Source organism: Bos taurus, chromosome 14 (genome assembly GCF_002263795.3).
Source record: "Bos taurus isolate L1 Dominette 01449 registration number 42190680 breed Hereford chromosome 14, ARS-UCD2.0, whole genome shotgun sequence".
NCBI lineage: Eukaryota > Metazoa > Chordata > Mammalia > Artiodactyla > Bovidae > Bos > Bos taurus.
Genome location: NC_037341.1, coordinates 2,374,013 through 2,394,773, shown reverse-complemented (window position 1 = coordinate 2,394,773; position 20,761 = coordinate 2,374,013). Strand labels below are relative to the sequence as shown.

At 52.4% G+C, this 20,761-nt stretch overlaps 2 long non-coding RNA genes across 5 annotated transcripts; one reads left to right on the top strand and one right to left on the bottom strand.

The window, feature by feature from the left end:
* The first annotated feature begins 6,130 nt into the window (after positions 1–6,130).
* Positions 6,131–9,685, top strand: LOC112449592 (uncharacterized). 2 transcript variants are annotated; one of them, XR_003038184.2, is made up of 4 exons: positions 6,131–6,738; positions 7,092–7,184; positions 8,949–9,032; positions 9,516–9,685. It is a non-coding gene; the product is annotated as an uncharacterized lncRNA (long non-coding RNA). The 2 variants fall into 2 exon arrangements; XR_003038183.2 differs by lacking the exon at positions 8,949–9,032 and having other exon boundaries at positions 6,310–6,738.
* LOC112449593 (uncharacterized) lies at positions 8,931–12,225 on the bottom strand. Of its 3 annotated transcripts, XR_009490423.1 has the most exons (4): positions 11,572–12,225; positions 9,723–10,824; positions 9,310–9,490; positions 8,931–9,020 (listed from the first exon to the last, which is right to left on the bottom strand). It is a non-coding gene; the product is annotated as an uncharacterized lncRNA (long non-coding RNA). The 3 variants fall into 3 exon arrangements; XR_003038185.2 differs by having other exon boundaries at positions 9,310–10,748; XR_009490422.1 differs by lacking the exon at positions 9,310–9,490 and having other exon boundaries at positions 8,933–9,020; positions 11,572–12,224.
* Positions 12,226–20,761: the final 8,536 nt, after the last annotated feature.

The following is a 20,761-nucleotide window of genomic DNA, read 5'->3' as shown; positions in this document are numbered from 1 at the left end:
TAGTGCTTTTTTTTTTGGGGGGGGGGTGCATTTTCTCTATATTGCTCGGATTTGGTGTGTGTGTCTGTTAGTTGCTCAGTCATGTCAGACTCTTCAACCCCTCCAGGCTCTTCTGTACATGGAATTCTCCAGGAAAGAATACTAGAGAGGGTCGCCATTTCCTTCTCCAGGGCATCTTACTGACCCAGGGAATGAAACCAGGTCTCCTACATTGCAGGTGGATTCTCTATCGTTTGAGCCACCAGGGAAACCTAATTTCTGTTATTCTATCTTGAAGTTCATGGATTCTTCCTTCTATTCCCTCCATTCTGCTGTTGAGTTCATCTACTGAGTTTTAAAATTTCAGCTATCGTATTTTCCAGTTCTAAACTTTCAATCAGTTTTTTTTATATCTTCCATTTCTTTGCTGACATTTCTTATTTCTTCATTTGTCACAAGTTGTAATTGTTCTTAGAACATTTCATGAAGGCTGCTTTAAACTCTGTGTCTGATAATTCTAACTTCTCTGTCAGTTCACTGATGGCATCTATGGATCATCTTTTATCACTTGGTTTGAGATCATCCTGCTCTTGGTGTGGTGAGTACTTTTCAATGGAAACTTTGGACATTTTGGCTATTGTGTTATAGGCTCTGGATCTTACTTAAACCTGTTGGAGCTGACTTCTGATGCTATGATAAGAAATGGGGTTACTGATTTTTTATTGCCAGGGTGCCTTGACTGGCAAGGGCAAGTTCAGAGCTTACCTGGAGTCCTTCTCCAAGTCCTTCTTGCTTCATCACCGCTCCTCCACCTACTCATCAGCTCTTTCATCTATGACCTTAGCTGGGTTTCTCTTCTGTGCCTGCCTCTGGGGGTCATGGTGTCAGTAGCAGGCCCAGTCTCCTCAGGGGAGGAGGTTAGCCTAGGATTGTAGGGCCAGGTGGCTCCTGCAGACCCTCCCCTATTCTAGGCTCAGAGGCCTTTAATGGGAGCACAGGTCCTGACTACCATTTTCCTGGTGCACCTTAAGCTTACTGCAGTGATATGGAATTTGATTGAATGCTTCCCAGCCCAACTCAAATCACTCATCTTTAGGAGCCTCCTGGACAGCTCTCTCTCATACATAAAAGCTATAGAGTCATGAGAAGAGGGAACAGTATGATCTCAGGGATGGTACCCAAGAGTAGAATGATGAGAGAGACTCACTGCTTCCTAACTTCAAAACCGGGCTCCATGCCTCAGAGATTGTAGAGGATTTTCATCATTATCAACACCATCATCATCATCAACACTAACAGTATCATCCATCAATGTGGTCCTCATCACCATCACCATCATAACCATCACCACCACCACCATCACCACCATCACTACCATCACCATCACCACCATCATCACCATCACCACCATTATCATCACCACCATCATCACCATCACCACCATTGTCACCACTACCGTCATCACCATCACCATCATCATCATCATCACAATCATCACCATTATCACCACTACCGTCATCACCATCACCATCATCACCATCATCACAATCATCACCATCACTGTCATCATTATCACCATCACCACCATCACCACCATCATCACCACCATCACCACCATCATCACCATCACCACCACCATCATCATCATCACCATGATAAACATTATCACCACCATCATCATCACCATCACCACGACCATCATCACCATCATAACCATCACCATCACCACCATCACTGTCACCACCATCACCATCATAACCATCATCATCACCACCATCAACACCATCATAACCATCATTACCATCACCATCATCATCACCACCATCATCACCATCACCACCACTACCATCATCACCATCACCACCATTATCAACACCACCATCATCACCATCACCAGCACTACCATGATCACCAGCACTGTCATCATCACCATTATCACCACCATCACCATCATCACCATCATCATCACTACCATCATCACCATCACCATCATCATCATCACAATCATCACCATCACTGTCATCATTATCACCATCATCACCATCACCACCATCATCACCACCATCATCACCATCATCACCACCATCATCACCATCACCACCACCATCATCATCATCACCATGATAACCATCATCACCACCATCATCACCATCACCACCACCATCATCACCATCATAACCATCACCATCACCACCATCACCATCATAACCATCATCATCACCACCATCAACACTATCATAGCCATCATTACCATCACCATCATCATCACCATCACCACCACTACCATCATCACCGCCATTATCACCATCACCACCATTATCAACACCACCATCATCACCATCACCAGCACTACCATGATCACCAGCACTGTCATCATCACCATTATCACCACCATCACCATCATCACCATCATCATCACTACCATCATCACCATCACCATCATCATTATCACAATCATCACCATCACCACCATCATCATCACCATCATCACTACTACCACCATGACCACCATCAACATCATGACCACCATCACCACCACCATCACCACCACCATCATCACCATCACCAACATCACCATCACCACCATTGTCACCATCACCATCACCAACATCACAATCACCACCATTGTCACCATCACCAATATCACCAAAATCATCATCACCACCACCATCACCACCATCACCACCATCACCATCATCACCATCACCACCTTCAACATCACCACCACCACCACCTTCACCATCACCACCACCATCATCACCACCTTCACCACCATCACCACCAGCATCACCACCACCATCACCACCCTCACCATCATCACCATCACCACCATCATCACCACCACCACCATCACCACCATCACCATCATCACCACAATCACCACCACCATCATCACCACCATCACCACCTTCACCACCATCACCACCATCATCATCACCATCATCACTACCACCATCATCATCACCACAATCATTACTGTCATCACCACCCCCAATACAACAGTAAAATAGCAATGATAACAGCAAGCATTTTTTGAGTACTTATATAATTCTTTTCTTTATCGCCACAACCTTAAGAGGGAGGAGATATTATCTTACATTTTTCAGATGAAAAAAGTCAAACTCAGAGAGGTTAACTAACTTTCCTGACCTCACACAGCTAGCTAGTGGTAGAGCCAGGATTCAAATTCTGATCTGTCAGATGCCAAAGGCTTGGCCCACAGAGCTTATAATCGAGGCCCTGAGTGGGCTGGAGAGTAACGGCTTTATCCCCTTTGTAAGCTCCCCACGGTTGGGCCATGCTCTGTGGCCTCTGTGTGGTCCTGGCCCCTGACCGCACACCCTCATGCATGGTGAGAAGGTGAGGACCCAGCTGCTCCAAGGAAGCCTGGCCAGATCCCCCACCCACCCTGTCCTGCATCCCTGCCCCTGTGGCTGTCTGTGCACACGATCGCTCCTTTACTTCCCTGGACACTGTGCAGCCATGTGCGCTGGGAGCTGGTCTCCTTCCTGCAGCTCCTTTTCTTCCATTTATTTCACCACAGTAAATGCTCCACATTTTCAGGATGTCATGAATATCAGAATTCCCTCTCCCCATATGTGGAAAGGGATTGGCCAGGTGACTCAGATGGTAGAGAATCTACCGACAATGCAGGAGACCTGGGTTCGATCCCTGAGTTGGGAAGATCCCGTGGAGAAGGAAATGGCAATCCTCTCCAGTGTTCTTGCCAGAGAATCCCATGGACAGAGGAGCCTGGCGGGCTACATTCTATGGGGTCACAAAGAGGTGGACATGACTGAGTGACTAACACTTCCATGGCACAGACACGCTGTCTGAGGAGCACTGGCACTGCCTGGTCAGGAGATGGGTCCTCAGCCCACGTCCATGCTGGAAGGAAGGGAGCCCCTCTCCTATGTGTCCACGAGAGACATCTCAGTGAAGACGTCTCATCGCCTCTGGTTGGGCCATGTGACTTGCCCACTGTGCCAGGGCTGGGGCCACTAGCAGTCCTTCCTGGGTCCTTGTAATGAGGGAAGGGGTCGCATGACCAGCAGCCCCACTGGACCAGATGGAGAAAGAACATGTGCCCCCGCAGCGCAGATGGACACGGACTCAAGTTCCGGCCGATGGTTTGTGATAATAGGGTGATGGACTTCACACCTGGGCCTCACTTTCTCCCCTTCCAAAGTAAGAATAGTAGTGACCACGTTGGGGGCCATCATGAGGGCCAGATGACCAGCACGTGTGACGTGCTCGGAGCAGCACCTGGCCTGCAGTGGGGACTGCCACTTGCAGTCACCCCTCTCTGGGTCCTGAGGCACCTTCGCCGACGCCTGGGCTGCACAAGGTTGCCCATCTTGGGGCCTCTTACAAAGGGCAGGTGCGAGTACCCCTTATCCTTGTTTGTAACGTCAGACTCTAGTGCCTGCGGTCAGGGCCACTGTTATACAGCCCGCCACACCGGCAGCTCCTGGAGCAGAATGCTCGGAAGAGGCCGGCAGAGGGGCCCATGAATGTTTCATCACGAGATTCCCGAGGACCGCAGCTCCACAGGCAGCTTTGCACTGGATCCTTCATCTTGGTGACATGCGTCCTCACTCTCCCCTCTTGTCAACAGCGGATGTCCTAAGGAGGCCTTCACAGTTCAGCATCCACGGTTGCAGAAAGAGAAAACAAAGCAGCTGACTTGTCCCGCATGTCCCCTCGCAGAATCCTTTCTCAGCCATTAGCCCAGATGAGCTTCCCGTGAGACAGACACTCAGGGGCCATGGCGGCTGTGGTCTACAGGTGGGGAGCCGGGGTCTGGCTTCCCTCGCTCCCAATCCTTTCTCTAACACGGAAAGAGGAAGCCTTAAAGACATCCTGTGGCTGATTAAACGTAGAATTGGAGCAGAGTCTGAGTGTCTTTCAGAGAAGGCAATGGCACCCCACTCCAGTACTTTTGCCTGGAAAATCCTATGGATGGAGAAGCCTGGTAGGCTGCAGTCCATGGGGTTGCTAAGAGTCAGATACGACTGAGAGACTTGACTTTCACTTTTCACTTTCATGTATTGGAGAAGGAAATGGCAACCCACTCCAGTGTTCTTGCCTGGAGAGTCCCAGGGACGGGGGAGCCTGGTGGGCTGCCGTCTATGGGGTCGCACAGAGTCGGACACGACTGAAGTGACTTAGCAGCAGTAGCAGCTGAGTGTCTTTAAGCTGTTTTTAGTTTCTTCTTGGGAAATTGACCGAATCACATCTTTGTCCATTTTTATTTCGGGGTTTATTTAATAAATACTTGGAGCTCATTTCTGAGGGAATAAAGTGGGGGAGGGGAGGCCAAGAAAAGCAATGCTGAATTATAACTGTCCTGAAGTTCACAGTCTCAGGGGAAAGCAGACAATGCTCACTCATGCTTGTGCACACGCTCATACACATACACGGGCCCACGGGACATGTGTGCACACACATGTGCATACAGGCATAAGTGCACCCACAAATACATACCTGAGTATTTGGAGAGGATAAGTGGCTCCTTGAGGTCCAGAAACCTCATGTCAGATGGCACCCCTGCCCTCTCCTACTTGAAGCTGGTGCTGGGGCTGGAAAGGTATGGGGACCAGGCATCCCACACTCTGAGGGCAGGGATGCCATCTGACATGTGGCTCCTGGAAGGCCTTTTTGGGCTGTGTCGTGGAAGATTTAAAGTGCTCACACCCTTTGACCCAGCGATTCCCTCCCAGGGGTGGATTATGACAAAAGCACTGGGTGTGAGCCTGTGGGTGTGAGTGCGATGATGCTCTTGCAGTGGGCTTTGTGGATGAAATCACTGGGTGTGAGCCTGTGGGTGTGAGTGTGATGATGCTCTTGCAGTGGGCTTTGTGAATGACCAGCCAGTGTTCAGGGCGGGACTGGAGATGAACCGAAGGGGCAGCGGCAGAGGGAGGTGAGAGAGACAATGGCCGGTCCGTGGCGTGGGCTCCCGGGCGGCTCGGAGATGATGTGGACTTGAGTTTATTGATGTGGAAAGCTGTCCATGGCGGGAGGTACTGCACGTGATCACAGAGCACAGGCAGTGTGTCCCAAATGGGGCCACTTCTCGCAATCCTCTCTCTCTCTCCCCATCACTCCTGCTCTCCAGCTCTAAGAATAATGTAGAACATGAAGCTTAAAAACCTATTTACCAACATTTTAATGGCTCCAAAAGATGAGATTGCCAGTAATTTTCTTTCACTTCATCATTCCTTTAGGTATTGTCTTAGCTTTTTTAAAAAAATTTTATGATTTTTGCAGTCAATGCTTATTACTTTAATAACAGTAAAAATGTGATTTTTATGTTTTTCAGTGATTCTTCTGTGCCCCATGATGAAGGCAGGGGCCTGTCTGCAGAATGTCCCCTTGACTCACCATAAAGGAGGGAAAGATCCATTTATGACACTTCTCAAGCACCTCTTAGGCAAGGCGCTGAGTTGGAGGCATTCACATGGATACTCTCATGGAACCCAAGCAGCCGCTCTGTGATGTCATGGTCATCACTCACATTTCACAGTAAAGATGTGGGTCAGAGGGGGTAAGCGGTGTGCCAAGGTCACACAGCTGGGGCTCTAGCCACATGGGGAGGAGGTGCATGGAGAAGGGGTGTTGCCTTTCCTGGGGCTTGAAATGGTCTAGCCCATGAGTGACATGTCACCACTAAGGGAGAGCTTCTCGATTGGCTGAATGGACGTGGCCAAGGATGAGTCCTGGCTGGCTGTGAGCAGTGTCGGCAGGAAGAAGCGGGTGAGTGCCAGGCCTGGGCCGGCGGGGGATGGAGGTGGAGACCTGGCCCCAGCAGAGTGGGGTGCTGGAGTGAACTGTGCCCTGAAGATGAGTCACCCACGTTCTTGGGGGCAGTTTCTACAGCAGGGAGGTGTGTCAACAGCCCTGCAGACCCTATGCCTGGGCTTCAGAAAGGAGCAAGGGGGACCCTCAGGGAGAGGCGTGAGAAGGGCTGGGGGTGTCCCACTCGTGTGGTATTTGTGGCACTGAGCCTGGGGCTGTGGTCAGGGTGACCAGTGGAAGGTGAACACAGATCTTCACGGGTGCTCTGCCAAGTAATTAGCGTGTATTGACCGTTTAACATCTCCACAAAGCAGGCAATGCTGCTGGAACTGATTCACAGATGGGGAGACTCGAGATCCAGAGAGGCAGAGAGACTGGCCTGAAGCCTCACAGCCCATAGGAAGGTGAATGTTTGTGTCCCCCAGTCAAGCAGCCCTCATCCCCAGTGTGATGGTGTTTGGAGGCAGGCATTTCCTTTGGGAAACATTTAAGGTTAGATGGGGTCACGAGGGTAGGGCCCCAGTATGGAATTAGTGTCCTTATGAAAAGAGGAAGAGACACATGATCTGAGACTACGGCAAGAAGTCTGAAAGCCAGTGAGCGAGTCCTCACCAGACCTGACCCTGCTGGCATCTCCCTCTCAGCCCCCAAGCTTCACAACCGTGTGGAGTTAAGTCCTTGACGCCTGAGGCCTCAGTGTACAGTATTTTGTTACAGCGGCCCAGACTGGTTGAGCCATGGGCTGAGCTGGGTTTGCACCCCGCATGCTGGGTCTTAGCCCTGCCTTGCCTGGCCACAGTGCCATGACCTCCCTGATAGTGAATTTAGACCAGACACTGCTGCCCCAGGCCAGTGGGATGAGGAAGTGAGCTGAACACTCTTGGGCTCATGTCTTAACCTCTCTGAGCTGCAGGCACTTCAGCCATGAATGAGGAATATAGTTGCATCCCCTTTTCTGATTCCTCCGAGTGTGAAATGAGGAATGAAATGGTAGGACATGGCATGCGTCTCGAAGGACTGCTGCAACAAATCACCACAGACAGGTGGCTTAAAGCAACAGGAGTGGATTCTCTTACAGTCCTGGAGGCTAGAAGTCCAAAAGTTGTGGGCAGGGCCGCACTGCCCCTAAGGCCTCTGGGGAAGGGTCCTTCCTGAATCCTCTGGCTTCTGGGGCCCTGCAATGTTGGCAGCTCCATCACTGTCTGACTCCATCATCACGTGGACTCTCCTCTGTGTCTCTGTCTGTCCCCAAATCTTGCTCTTCTTTCTCTTAGAACGATGCCAGTTCTTTTCTGATTTGTTTTTGTTGATACAACTCACTGTGATTTTAAAAATAAACTTTACATTGTGGGATAGTTTTAGATTTATAGAAAAAATTCAGAGATGGTACAGAGAGTTCCCATATACCCACACCCGTTTCCTGCTATTAATAACATCTTACATGACTGTGGTGCATTTGCTACAGCTAACAAATCAGTATTGATAGATTGTTATTAAATGAACTCTGTCTTTGTTCAAATCTCAGTTTCCTGCTCCACGCTGAGGCCCCTCTTGGCCGTGGCACGTTCTCAGAATTTCTTTGTTTTGGATGACCTTGACAGTTTCGAGGGAGTCAGATATTTTGTAGAATTTCTCTGATGTTTTTCTCATGATTAGACAGGGGTGATGTGTTTTGAGAAGGAAGAACACAAACAATGCCATTCTCACTACATTATATCGCGAGCACAGGCTGTCAACACTGTTTTTGACTGTGGGTGTTGACCTTGGTCACAGGCGAAGGCAGTGTTTGTCAGGCTCTCCAGTGAAGGTCACTGCCACCTCCTCTCTGTCCTGTTTGCCTTGGAAGGGAGCCACTGTGCAGGGCCCGTGTCTGGAGAGAGGGAGGGGAGGTCCTGCTCCCTCCATGAGGGCAGAGTATCTGCAAACATTATTTAGGATTTTTTGGCGTGGGAGGTTTGTCCAGATTTATTTATTTATTTATCCAATCATGTATTTATGTCAGTATGAGCTCAAGGGTAACTAGTTCATTCTTTGGAGTATAATCCCTGGCCACAATATTTCTGTTGCTGGAGTTGTTCCAGCCGCAGCCACCAGGAGCTCTTCCTGTCGACCTTGACATGCTCCCTGGTGATGCTCTTGGTTGAATAGATCCTCTCTTTCTGACCCAGCAAGTGCCCCGGGATCATCGCGTGTGTGCCCTGCTCCATCCCAGAGTCAGCTGTTCCTCCAAGGAGTCCCGCCTGGAGAACGGGGTTAGAAGCCAACATCTGGTGCTGGGGGTGCCTGCTGCTACGGGGTGTCACTGCTCCAGGCTCTCAGCCGACAGAGCAAGGACACGTGTGTGTGTCACCAACCCGGTGCACACGCATGTGTGGATGTTTCTGTGTGTGCCCACCTGTATCTCTATTCAGCTAGACGGGTGCTTATCCTGGTGTCTCCAGTGCCAATCCATCCCCACGGGGAACACCCCAGCCCCCTCCCCTTCTCCAACAGGGAGAACCCTGCTCCCACTGCCCGCCACCTACTCACGTGATTGTCCAGCCGCGTCTGCACGTGCAGTGGGACTGGAGCTCCAGGCCGGCGCCCCGTGGGGACAGTTTATTCCCTGGAGCACAGAGCTCCGCCCCTCTGCCTTTAGTCCCACACACGCCCCGTGTCCCCATGTTACTTCAGGCAGCTCCTTTCTCCTCTCACTCTTTGCTGTGGGTTTCTGATCATAGATATTTTCTTTTCAGATGTCAGAAATACAGGAAAGCACAGGAAAAGATTGGAAAGACCCTAGCATCTCCCTCCAGGAGAGCCTCTGTGCGTGTCGGTGTTCATCCATCCATCCTTTTCTACCCTAAATTGTACCCCGAATCAATCTTCTCTAGCTTGCTTAATAATATCATTCATTCACAGAGAACCTGCTTTCCCAAGTTTGTGAACAGGGGTGTGCTTACCACACAGCCAATGCTATGTCAGGCTCTAGAAGTTCCAGGGACATCACGAGGAAAGGCGACTCTTCCCTTGAGAGGCCCCCGGCCTCGGGGGTGTGGAGATGGATGTGCTTCCAACAGTCACAGGATCAGATGGAAGACTGCACCTGGGACGCGTCATGGGAAGAACTGGCACGTGGTGCTGAGTGCTCCGGCCTGGTTCCACAGGGTCGGGGGTGCTGCCCTGGGGAGGGTCCTCAGTGACGCTCTGAAGCATGACCGTGACTGGCAGAGAGGAGGGGCGAGGATGCCACCTGGCAGAGGCCATGGTCCCGGGGCATCAGGACACATCTGTGGGCGGCCAGCATGGCCTAGCGGGGGCTGCAGGGGAATCTGTGGAGACTGGCTGTGGCCACAGGCCTGGAGAGTGTGGGCAGCCCACGAAGCACACGGGAGCCCTGGCGGGGATTTGCACTGGCGGGAGTCACGATCTGATGGACTCCTGGCTGTCCTGTAAGAAGTGCTGGGGAGGCCAGGGGGACGAGGCCCAGGGGAATGAGATGAGGCTGCAGCAGCAGCAGAGAGAACTGGCCATTTTGGGTGATGTCTTAGCGGTGGTGTCCCCCGTAGGCCCTCATGCCACCCAGACCCGATCAGAGAGTCCTCCCCAAGCTCTTCTCTGCCCCCAGGCCTTTGCATGCGCTGGCCTCTGCCCCTGGTCCCTGCACACACTGCTGCCTTCCCTTGGTCACAGCTCAAGCGCTGGAGTTCCCCTCTCAAGCCAGCCTCCTGCTCTCCTGACCTCAGCACCAGACGCAGTCCCAGAAGTGTCCTCCTGCCCACGTCCCCTGCCACCGCCCCACCACGGGACCCTGCATGGTGACTGGGGACGCGGCAACCTTGACGCTGGCAGGAGCGGTCCAGGCTGCTGGCTGCACAGGACGACCCATGTGCTGAGACAAAAGGCACACGTGTTCACTCACGGGGGTGGAGACTTGGTTGATTCCAGGTTCAGATGAGCCAGGGATCCCGCACAATATGCCTGAGGCTCTAGATGGTGGGGGTCGGAGATGGCCCCTCAGCAGTGCCTCCCGTTGTCAGGTCCGGGGGCTGTGGCTCCTGGCACCTGTTCCCACCACTGGGAGTGACTTATGGCCCAGTCTGGGGCTGGCCAGCGTGATCAGGGACGAGAGTGCTCTAATTACCAAACGTCCCGCATGATTAACTAGGAAATTAATAAGCCGAGCATTCCCTCTCCACCTGGTGAGCATCTCGGAAGCCCATAAACATGCCGGCATCCGAATGCCCCTGCGAGGTGTCCCCCCGCCCTGCCTGCATCCGTCAGCACCTGGCGATTTATGGTCCTTTCCAGAATGTCTCCATGCCAGGGCCTCGTTCCAGAAACCGGAACCGGGTCTCAGCGCCCACTTACTGCCCACCTGCTCGCTGGAGACCATCAGGCTCAGCCCGCAACCCCCTGCTCTGAGTCTGTCACCTCCTCTGCCCCTGCCTTGCCATTTGCACAATGGCGGTGGCACTGCCCAGTGTGACCCTGTCCTCAAGGTCAGACTGGACGATGCCCTGACGGGTGCTGCTGCTTCCTCCCTCTGCCCTGCCTGCTGGAGGAGTCCCTGACCTGGTGAACTGAGTCTGAGGTCTGTCCCTTGTCCTGTGTGTTGGGGGGTGGATCAGGAGGCTTCTGCCACATTTCTTGGTCCTGCGTGTCCCCCGTGGGGGGCTCCAGGCATCAGTGGCTCTTTACCCGCCCCCCTCCTTTCCTGCTCCCCTCCCAGGAGTGAGCCGGCAGTATGGCACTGGCTTTGTCCTGGGCTCAGCCGCCTCACATTTGGGGTGGGGGACCCTCTGGACTGACCTGAATCTCTCTTTCAGTCAAGCTGTCGCTCCAGCCTGAGCGAGTCTTTCTTGCTCCTGTTGAAGAACAGTTTCTCTTCCCTTTGGCCGTGATTCCCACGTGGGCTTCTCCGGGAGGAACGGAACTGAGCAGTGTGAGTGCAGGTCTCAGGCGGCCGAGCCGTGAGCCACGGCGCTCTGAGCAGAAACTCCGCAGGGCTGGGTGGGGGGCCGTGGAGGATCAGCCACTGGTCCTGGGCTTGCAGGAGGGGGCAACAGACGGGGTGTCCTGGGGCCTGCTCAAGCTCCGGGTTCCCTGTGCCCCAAGATGGTGGTGGCTGTGATGCCACACCCCCGGCCCAGGGCACGCCCGGCACAGCTGCCTCCTCCTCCCTCACTCCTCAGGCCCACGGAGGGCAGGACAGTGGTGGGGGCATCACAGGTTGGCAGAGCTCCAGACCCCACCACCTGGGCCATGGTCGCATCCTCCTCTCCTTCCCTGGGTGGCCATGGAGCCTGCGGCACCCTGGGGCCTCGGTTTGTCATCTGCAGTGTGGGCGGTGCTGCCTCCTCTCCCAGGAGGGTTGTGAGCCTTAAAGGGAGGTCCTGAAGGGAGCCCTGGGGGAGCAGCCCTGGGGAAGGGGATGGGAGTCCTTGGGGGAGGGGAGTGGCTTGGGTGGCCAGGAGCCGGCCCAGAGGCAGGAGCGCAGGACGGAGTTGCTGGAAGATGTTGTTCACCAAACGTGTCTCACTAGCAGCAATTTGTCCCACTTTTGAGGTCATTTTTCTCTTGGACTCACTTTTGAGCATTTCAAGCTCATTTGTCCTCTGGAAGTAAATTTCCAGCCATGGACTCATTTCAGCCATTGGTCAGGCGGATGTGGGCCGGGAGGGCACAGCGTTGGCAGAGGCCAGGCTCCGGGGGGCTGGCAAGGCAGCGGACCCTGGGAGGGTGCTGCGGGGCCTTGGGAGCCGAGAGGAGACCCCTTCTCTGTGAAGGTTGATGGCAGCAGGCTCAGCCCCATCTAGACCCGCTCAGGAGATGAATTCCCTTTGGATTAGCGTTAAGTATATTAAAAAAAAAAAAAATCAGGGCCCAGAAAAGTGAGAATTAAGTAGAATTTAATATTCATCACGCCTCGGGAGAGGGAAGATTTCCTAAGTTTAGAACTAATACAAGGAATCAGGAGAGAAAATATGGACAGATTTGACTGCATAAAAATGAAAATCTTCTGCATGTCAAAATTAAACCACCAAATAAAAAGGCAAAAAAATATGGCCTGGGAAATATATTTGCAGCAAATATGACAGACAGAGGCTTAATTTCTTTATTAAATAAAGAGCTTATAAGAATATCTGCAAAAACATAGAAATGCATATGATGTAAAGTTCAGACTTTTTTTTTAAAAGAGAAGGAGGTGTTTAAACGATAGGGAAAAACAAACGAAAATCTTACACGTGGAGGAAAACCTGTGTGCAAGCACCATGATGTTGAGAGTGAATTTTATGGACTGGTGCTTTTTTTATGTCTATTTTTTCTTTCTATTTTCCTAGAATTTTCAAAAAATTTTAAAGAGTATGCTTTACCCTGCAAAAAGTGTGATGGATTCGTGAATATATTTGCTGTATTATTACTGTTAACAATTCTTATTTTAAAAAATTTTACTGATATACAGTTGACTTTCAGTGTTAATTTCTGCTATACAGCAAAGTGACTCAGTTATGTATATTAATATATATATATGTTCTTTTCCATTATGGCTTATTACAGGATATCGAATACAATTCTCTGTGCTCTACAGTAGGTCCTTGTTCATTTATCCTATATACACGAGTTTGCGTCTGTTAACCCCAAACTCCCAGTATCGTCATCAACCTCGTTACTATTATTGGAAGTAGCAGCAATACTCACTGTTTGTTAAGCAGCTGCTGATATGAGATGCGTGCACTGCTGTGTGTGTGAAGCATTTTCCACTCATCATTTCATTTAATCCACACAACACCCCTGGGAAGCAGGTATTATTATCCCCACTTTAACGATGTGAAAACTGAGGCTCAGAGAAGTTAAGGCCTCTGGCAAGGGTAGGACGGCTAAGTGGGAGATGTGGATCTGAACACGGGGCTTGGACCTCAGGTTGCCCCAGGGTGGCTAAGTGACAGCTGGGATGGGAGTGGAGAGGCCCTTCCGTGGCCCCACTAGCCCCCAGGGCAGTGCTAAGATCGAAACCCACCTTGTGTGCAGATGGGCTGAAGGAGCCCTTGCCCTCCAGGAAGGGCAGTGTGTTCCAGCCTTGCCTGTCTCACTCCCTTCCCAGTAAAATAGAAACCAATCCAGACAACGCCAGGAGTTGAGAGGGCTCAGGAGGCCCTGGCAGGAGGCATGCATTTGCAGTTCCACACGTGCACAAAATGCTTATTAGAAATCTGACAACAAGGCCAATGTATTCTTAGACTAATTGACTAAGAATCCTTGAACTTGACACAACTTGGGGAAAAATAACAGAGAAACGATGCAAAAAAGCTCAGAAGCAGCTCAGCTCTTCTTTCTGGGTCAGCACGTGCTCTGGTGATTCCTGTTATGCTTATGCTGAGAAGGGGAAGGAGCCCTGAGACTCATCATTCAAGATGGTCCTTGAAGCCTTCAAAATGGGAACAAACTGGGGGGTAAAACCCCACACAGATGGGTCGTGTCACCTACCCTACGCATAGCCCTGGGCTCAGAGATGAAAACAGCTTGGCCCTGGGGTGGTGTGAGCCCTGGGTGCAGTAGAGGCTTTCCTGGAGGAGGTGTTTATGTTACTGAGCCCACAGGAAGGCTGCAGGTCCTGAAAGGTGAGACACAGGGAGGGCTGAGGAGACTTGGCAAGTGGCTTTTGGTGGCACTCAGGATCTCTGTGGGGAAGCCGCAGGAGGTAAGTGAACCCTGAGAACTGGAAGTGGTCACTCTGCCTGGGCCTGTGGCCTCTAGGAGATGGGCAGGTGGTCACAGGCTTCAGAATCACAGTGTCTTTGGGGAACTAAAAGGAGAGATTCAGCTATCATCTGGGGCTAGTGAGGTGGCTGTTAGTGGAGAAGAGAAACTCTGACTTCCCCATCTTCTGGAACTCTCCTCCAAGGAAGCTATTGTCCATGTTTTACAGAAGAGAAAACTGAGGGTCAGAGCCACAGCCCCACAGCCTTCCTGGTGCTGGTCCCTGTGGCCCGAGATGTGGCTCCCTGCCGCGGTGCACAGCACCCTCCAGGTCGGGTGCCAAAGGAGGGCACCCTCGTGAGGCCAGCCTCCTTAGGGCTCCTCCTGGCCCATCCTGTTTGCGGCTCTCCTGGGCAGACCGCTGGTCCTCAGCACACAATGGGCTATTGAGCCTGAGCCCCTTAGCCACCACGCCAAGTCGGACTCCCCTGATGTCCAAGGCCTCAGCCGAGCAGATGTGTGCAGTAGGTGCTCCATAAATGCTCTCCAAACAACCAAATCCAGAGACTAAGTGCAGCTGGGGCAACTCTGGGGCGGTCTACCCTGACTCCAGATAAAATGAACGCAAGCTGTAGTCACATGTTCTGAAAATGTCACTTCAACTCAATTCACGTGATGTCATCTGCCCCCAAGTCTTCCCCGTCCTTCCTCTCAGTTCAACTCCAGACCTCGGATCCAACTGTCTTCAGTTTTCACCTTGACTCAATCCAAATCAAATTGGGTCAGTTTCCTTTCAATGCCATTCTATTGAATTCTTTCTCTAGAATTCGATTTCCTTTCTTTGATTTGGCAAAATTCAATTCCTTCAATTCATTTCAGTTGGCCTCAGACCAGTTTGGGGACTTTAACCCAATCCTGGCCAATAATTCAACTACAAATACTTTTCCAATCGGATCCAAGATGACTCAACTCGCTTCAGGGCCCCAGCTGGTCCCTAGGCATCCTCCCGCGTGTGAATCACTGCGATCATCCTCCACGTGTCTTTTGAGCTCCTGAGCCCTGCAGGGTGCTGTCCTTCTGATGTGGGATGACAAAGAGGCTCCTTTCTGGAGAATAAGCTGGAAGGAGATAAAATGTGCATGACTTCTTGCTTTGGGTGAAGCTGTCTCCAGTCTGTCGCTTCCTGTTCTCCCTGTGATGCCCCCAAGAGAAGGTGTCTGTGTTTCAGAGTCATAGTCCCTGTTGGAGGGCTGGGGAAGCAGAGGCACACGGCTGAAGTCCCCAGCCTTACAGCATAAGTGCTCAGATCTTGAACCTGGGCTACTTGACAGCAAAGCTCTCTAGCTTGACGTTTCCATGAGAAAATAATAGCAATTCAGTCAATGAATTTGTTCAACAACATTGAGTGATTCCAAGGAGCTGATCATTGTTTTAGGCAGTGGGGATGCGGAAGTAGGGGCGGCAGCCACTTCCCAGCCCCATGGGACGTGGTCCAGTGTGGGGGGAGATGGAAGTTCACACGAGCAACACGGGGGTGTCTCCAGCTTTGGTGGGAGTGGGGAAGGTCAGGAGAAGATTCCAGGGGGTGGTGGTATCATGACTGCACATAGTAAGCACTGGATAGGTACAGCTGAATGAGGGAATCACTGAGTCACGGCCTTCCTTGGCTTTCAGGGGATGACTCTCCCCTGGTCCAGTCCTTGCTTGAGCCTAGAGCACTACCCTCCTGCTCACAGGTCAACACAGTGGCCAGAGCCATCACCATTTGGTCACAGACTTTGTGCCGAGTAGCTTCCTTGCTTCAGTTGACACCAGTTTCTTCACCTGCTTCTTGTTGTACCTGAATCCCAGCTTTTCTTCTGATGCTGGAAATGATTGAAGGCAGGAGAAGGGGACGACAGAGGATGAGATGGTTGGATGGCATCACTGACTCAATGGATACAAGTTTGAGTGAGCTCTGGGAGTTGGTGATGGAAAGGGAAGCATGGTATGCTGCAGCCCATGGGGTTGCAAAGAGTTGGACATGATTGAGTGACTGAACTGAACTGAACTGAACGTCAGCCCAGCTACCACAGATTCAGCCACCATATCAGTCCTTCCAATCTTCAGTCCTTCCAGACTCACTGACTTCAGCTGCCCTGGGTTCTCACTCGGGTAGTTTCTCATGGTTTTACCTTCCTGGGTGACCTTTGTCCCTCTGAAAGCTGTAAGACTTTTATAATGAGGCATACGTGCACAGAGGGTACTCCCAGAGGTGGATATAAATGGATGGAGGTCAAGAAGGTCTAAATAGAAATGCAATGAGTGCAATAGAAAGAAAGGGATTGAAGGAGTTGGAGCAAGTTGGGAGACATCGACTTTTCCTATGGGAGGCATACATTCAGGATAGAATAAGCGGGATTCTCAGGGACCACCACAATATTCTCCCCCATGAAATTAAAAGACGCTTGCTCCTTGGAAGAAAAGCTATGACAAACCTAGACAGCATATTAAAAAGCAGAGACATTATTTGGCCAACAAAGGTCAAGAGATCTGGACCATAAAGAAAGCTGAGCACTGAAGAATTTATGCTTTTAAACTGTGGTGTTGGAGAAGACTCTTGAGAGTCCCTTGGACCCAAGGAGATCCAACCAGTCCATTCTAAAGGAAATCAGTCCTGAATAGTCATTGGAAGGACTGATGCTGAAGCTGAAGCTCCAATACTTTGGCCACCCGATGTGAAGAACTGACTCATTGGAAAAGACCCTGATGTTGGGCAAGATTGAAGGCAGGAAGGGCACGACAGAGAATGGGATGGTTGGATGGCATCACTGACTCTATGGACATGGGTTTGAGCAAGCTCTGGGAGTTGGTGATGGACAGGGACGCCTGGCATGCTGCAGTTGCAAAGAGTCAGACACGACTGAGTGACTGAACTGACTGAACTGACATCTTCTCTGACCCTCTCCCAGCAATGTGGAGGAGTGGGCTTTTCAGCACCTCGCCTCTGTGGACAGCGCCCAGCCGCCCAGCCACCTGGCTGTCCTTTCTACCTTTTCTGTCCATATCGCCTGTCCTTACCTCATCCTCTGCTTGATGCATTTATCAGACAGCGAATTCGACCAAAGGGGCTGCAGAAGGACCAACAAACTGTCCCCCCAGTGAGAGTGTGATTCTTTGGAGACAGACAGAACTGGATTCAAGTCCTGGTCTTTGCCTTGTCACAACTTTGACTCCCATTTCCCCACCTGTCATGCTGAGTGACTATGAGGAGTTAACAGGGTGGTATTTGTCAGATGCTTGATGGAGAGCAGGGCTTCAACAGCTGTTTGCTTCTTCCCTCTAAGTCGCATGTATCAACTTTCCCAGGGATTCCTAATGCCTGAGCCAGATGGCTGAGGAGCAGACATCTTGGCAAACTGGTGGGGGAGATTGTCTTTAGCAAGCACCACGCTGAGGCTCACCTTGGTGTGGGGAGGAGAAGCAGCTATGTTTTGACATCTCCCAGGTCTTTTCTGGGAGTGAGGGGGTGCGACAGCTAATGATGGGCTCTACAAGGGCAGTGCTTGACTCAAGCGATGGAGAGTGGAAGGTAAGATTCCAGCCACGTGCATGATACTGGGGAGACTGGATGGCAACTTGCCCCTGTCATCATCTTGTTCCATGGCTGCCTGCCCATCCCTGACTGCGTTGGCCCTTTTGACAGTAAACGTCCTCCCCCACCCCACACGCACCTCATAAGAGGCTAAGACAGAACCATAGGAGGAGAGAAACAAGGGTCTGCCTGGAACTTGTCAGGATGCCCTCACCCCAAGGCTGCTTTTGGGTGATGGTCCTGGGGATATCTGGGCATATCATACTAGACTCAGAATTCCACCTCATTCCTGCCCCAGCCCCTGCAATGGGGGCATTCTATCTCGTTCACTGCTTTTTCCTCCTCCGCGATGTGGCTGCCCCCCGTGCTGGTTTCTTATGGTACTGGGTGGCCTGATGGCACATCGGGCTGTCATTGCCATAGCCTGCATGATGCGTGACTCACCAGAAAACTGCACGAGGTGAGTTCTTTCCGGGAGGCCCGTCCCCAGAGAGCTGGTCTCCAGACCCCGAGGGAAGATGGGTTTTCCTCTAGGGAAGTTCAGATCGCAGTCATTTCACAACAGGTTGTTCCTAAGATAGGTCAGCTGGGAACACACTCCAGGCTCCCCTCTCCTGGGCGGGCACGTCTGCTGGCCCTTCAGTGAGGATACTGGCCTTGTGGCCTGGCCTTTGCTCACAGGTACCAGTTTGCTGTGCCTGCAGCCTCTGGGCCCTCCCACTGAGGCTCTGTCCCACCTCTCGGAGCCTCAGGTTTTCTATCTGCAGAACAGGGAGAAGAGGATGACACCTAACAGAGAGGGTGACGCGTGCCAGCCGCTGACGGTGCCGTGGGGAGTGTCACCCAGGTTAAGCTTTCTTGTGGGATGTGGCGGGGGGCAGGCACAGGTCTGGGATCCTGCAAAGCACACCAGGGATGGCCCATTAGGAGACTTGTGAACCTCTCTTAGCTCCTGCCTCTCTGTCTGGCAAATGCAGGATGCGATGAGGTCGACCTCTGACCCCCTCAGTGGAGTTTCTCTAGTTATATAAACTGATACTCAACCTGCTCGAATTACACAGTGGGTGCATCAGGTGAATCCCTCTGAAAACCAGCCCCACTGTAAGCTGCGCCGGGCACACACCATCCTATGCCTGAAATAAGACTGAGGCCAAGCCCTTCCCAGAAGAGGAAGCTGAAGGTCAGGGAGGTCCCCTGGTGGTCCCCACAGTGCATAGCGTGTGTGTGGTTTATCTGGGGTAAATGTTAGTTGGTCTAATTCTTTAGCTTGTGCTCGGGCCCTTCTCTGGCCTCCCCTACTCCTCTCATGAACCTCAGATGTCACAGTAGTTCCCCCGTGAGGCCATCTGGGTCTCAGCGAGAGCCAGATCCAGACCAGATAGGAGAGTCTACCAGCTGGTTGTCACACAGCAGGCTGGGTCGGGGGCGGTGAGGTGCTGCCTCCAGTCCTGCTCCCATTGCCAGCCCAGCCTGTCTTTACCTGGCTCTCTGGTGTCTAGACCCTGCCCCAGTCCACAGCCCCCAGCCTGCAGACCCCAGTCTGCAGCACCCCAGTCTTCAGCCCCCAGCCTGCAGGCCCCAGTCTGCAGGCCCCCAGTGCGCAGGCCCCAGTCTGCAGGCCCCCAGCACGCAGGCCCCTGCCCGCAGGCCCCAGTCTGCAGGCCCCCAGCGCGCAGGCCCCCGCCCGCAGGCCCCCAGTCTTCAGCCCCTAGCCCAGAGGCCCCAGTCTACAGGTCCCCAGTCTGCAGGCCCCCAGCCCACAGGCCCCAGCCCGCAGGCCCCTACCTGCAGGCCCCCAGTCTGCAGGCCCCCAGCCCACAGGCCCCCGGCCCGCAGGGAGGTTCAGAGCCACCTCACGTGGAAAGCTGGGGGGTACTGGAGAGTCCGAGGGGGGAGAGCTGTCCCCGTTGCTGGGCCATGTGCCGGTGTGTGTGAGAGTGACGGAGTTAATTTCCCAAACACCATCTGAGCTGAGTGCATTTTGATGAGGGTGATGGTTTTTTAAATTTTAAATTAGAAATTACATTTTTACCTCTGCCAAAATAAAGATGAGAAATCAGATAAATCTGGTTCGAAAAGGGCTGGAACCGGGGAACGTGTGTCTGACAGACTCTCTGCTGAGCAAACAGACCCGGATGCCAGTGTGTGTCTGGAGCTTGGTCCCCGGGACTCTGGGCTGCCGGGGCCTCTGTAGCCCTAGCCAAGCTGTCTGCAGAGCCGGGGGCGGTGGGGCTGCACACACGGGCTGGGCTCCCGGGAGGGGCGGTGGCCTGGACACCCCAGGAACCTGCTTCCTCCTTCCTGGAACCTCCAGGTCACATGCTGGCTGCAGTGCTGAGCGTCTCCGGGGCTGGTGGGGGTGGTGGGCTCAGCCCATCGGTTTCCCCCGGCATCTTTGAGAGACCATTCTGATGCTGTTGCCTCCATTCTACTGTTGGGGAAACTGAGGCCCAGGAGCCTGGCTGGGTGGGTGGGGCGGGGGTGGGGAGCCCTGTGGCTGGAGCAGGGGACCCGAGGGCAAAGGCTCCCTCCCTTCCTGCACAGGGTCAGTACGGCGGGTGTGGGACCTGCAAGGCAGTGGAACGGGCCGGGGGCACTGGCTCTGACTGTCTGTGAGCCCCTCCCCCCTGCCCTGCCCTATCTGCAATCAATTCACATCATCTGCTCCCTCTGCCAGCTGCTGTGTAATGTCAGTTCTCAAACAGCAGCACAACAGAAGACAAGGAG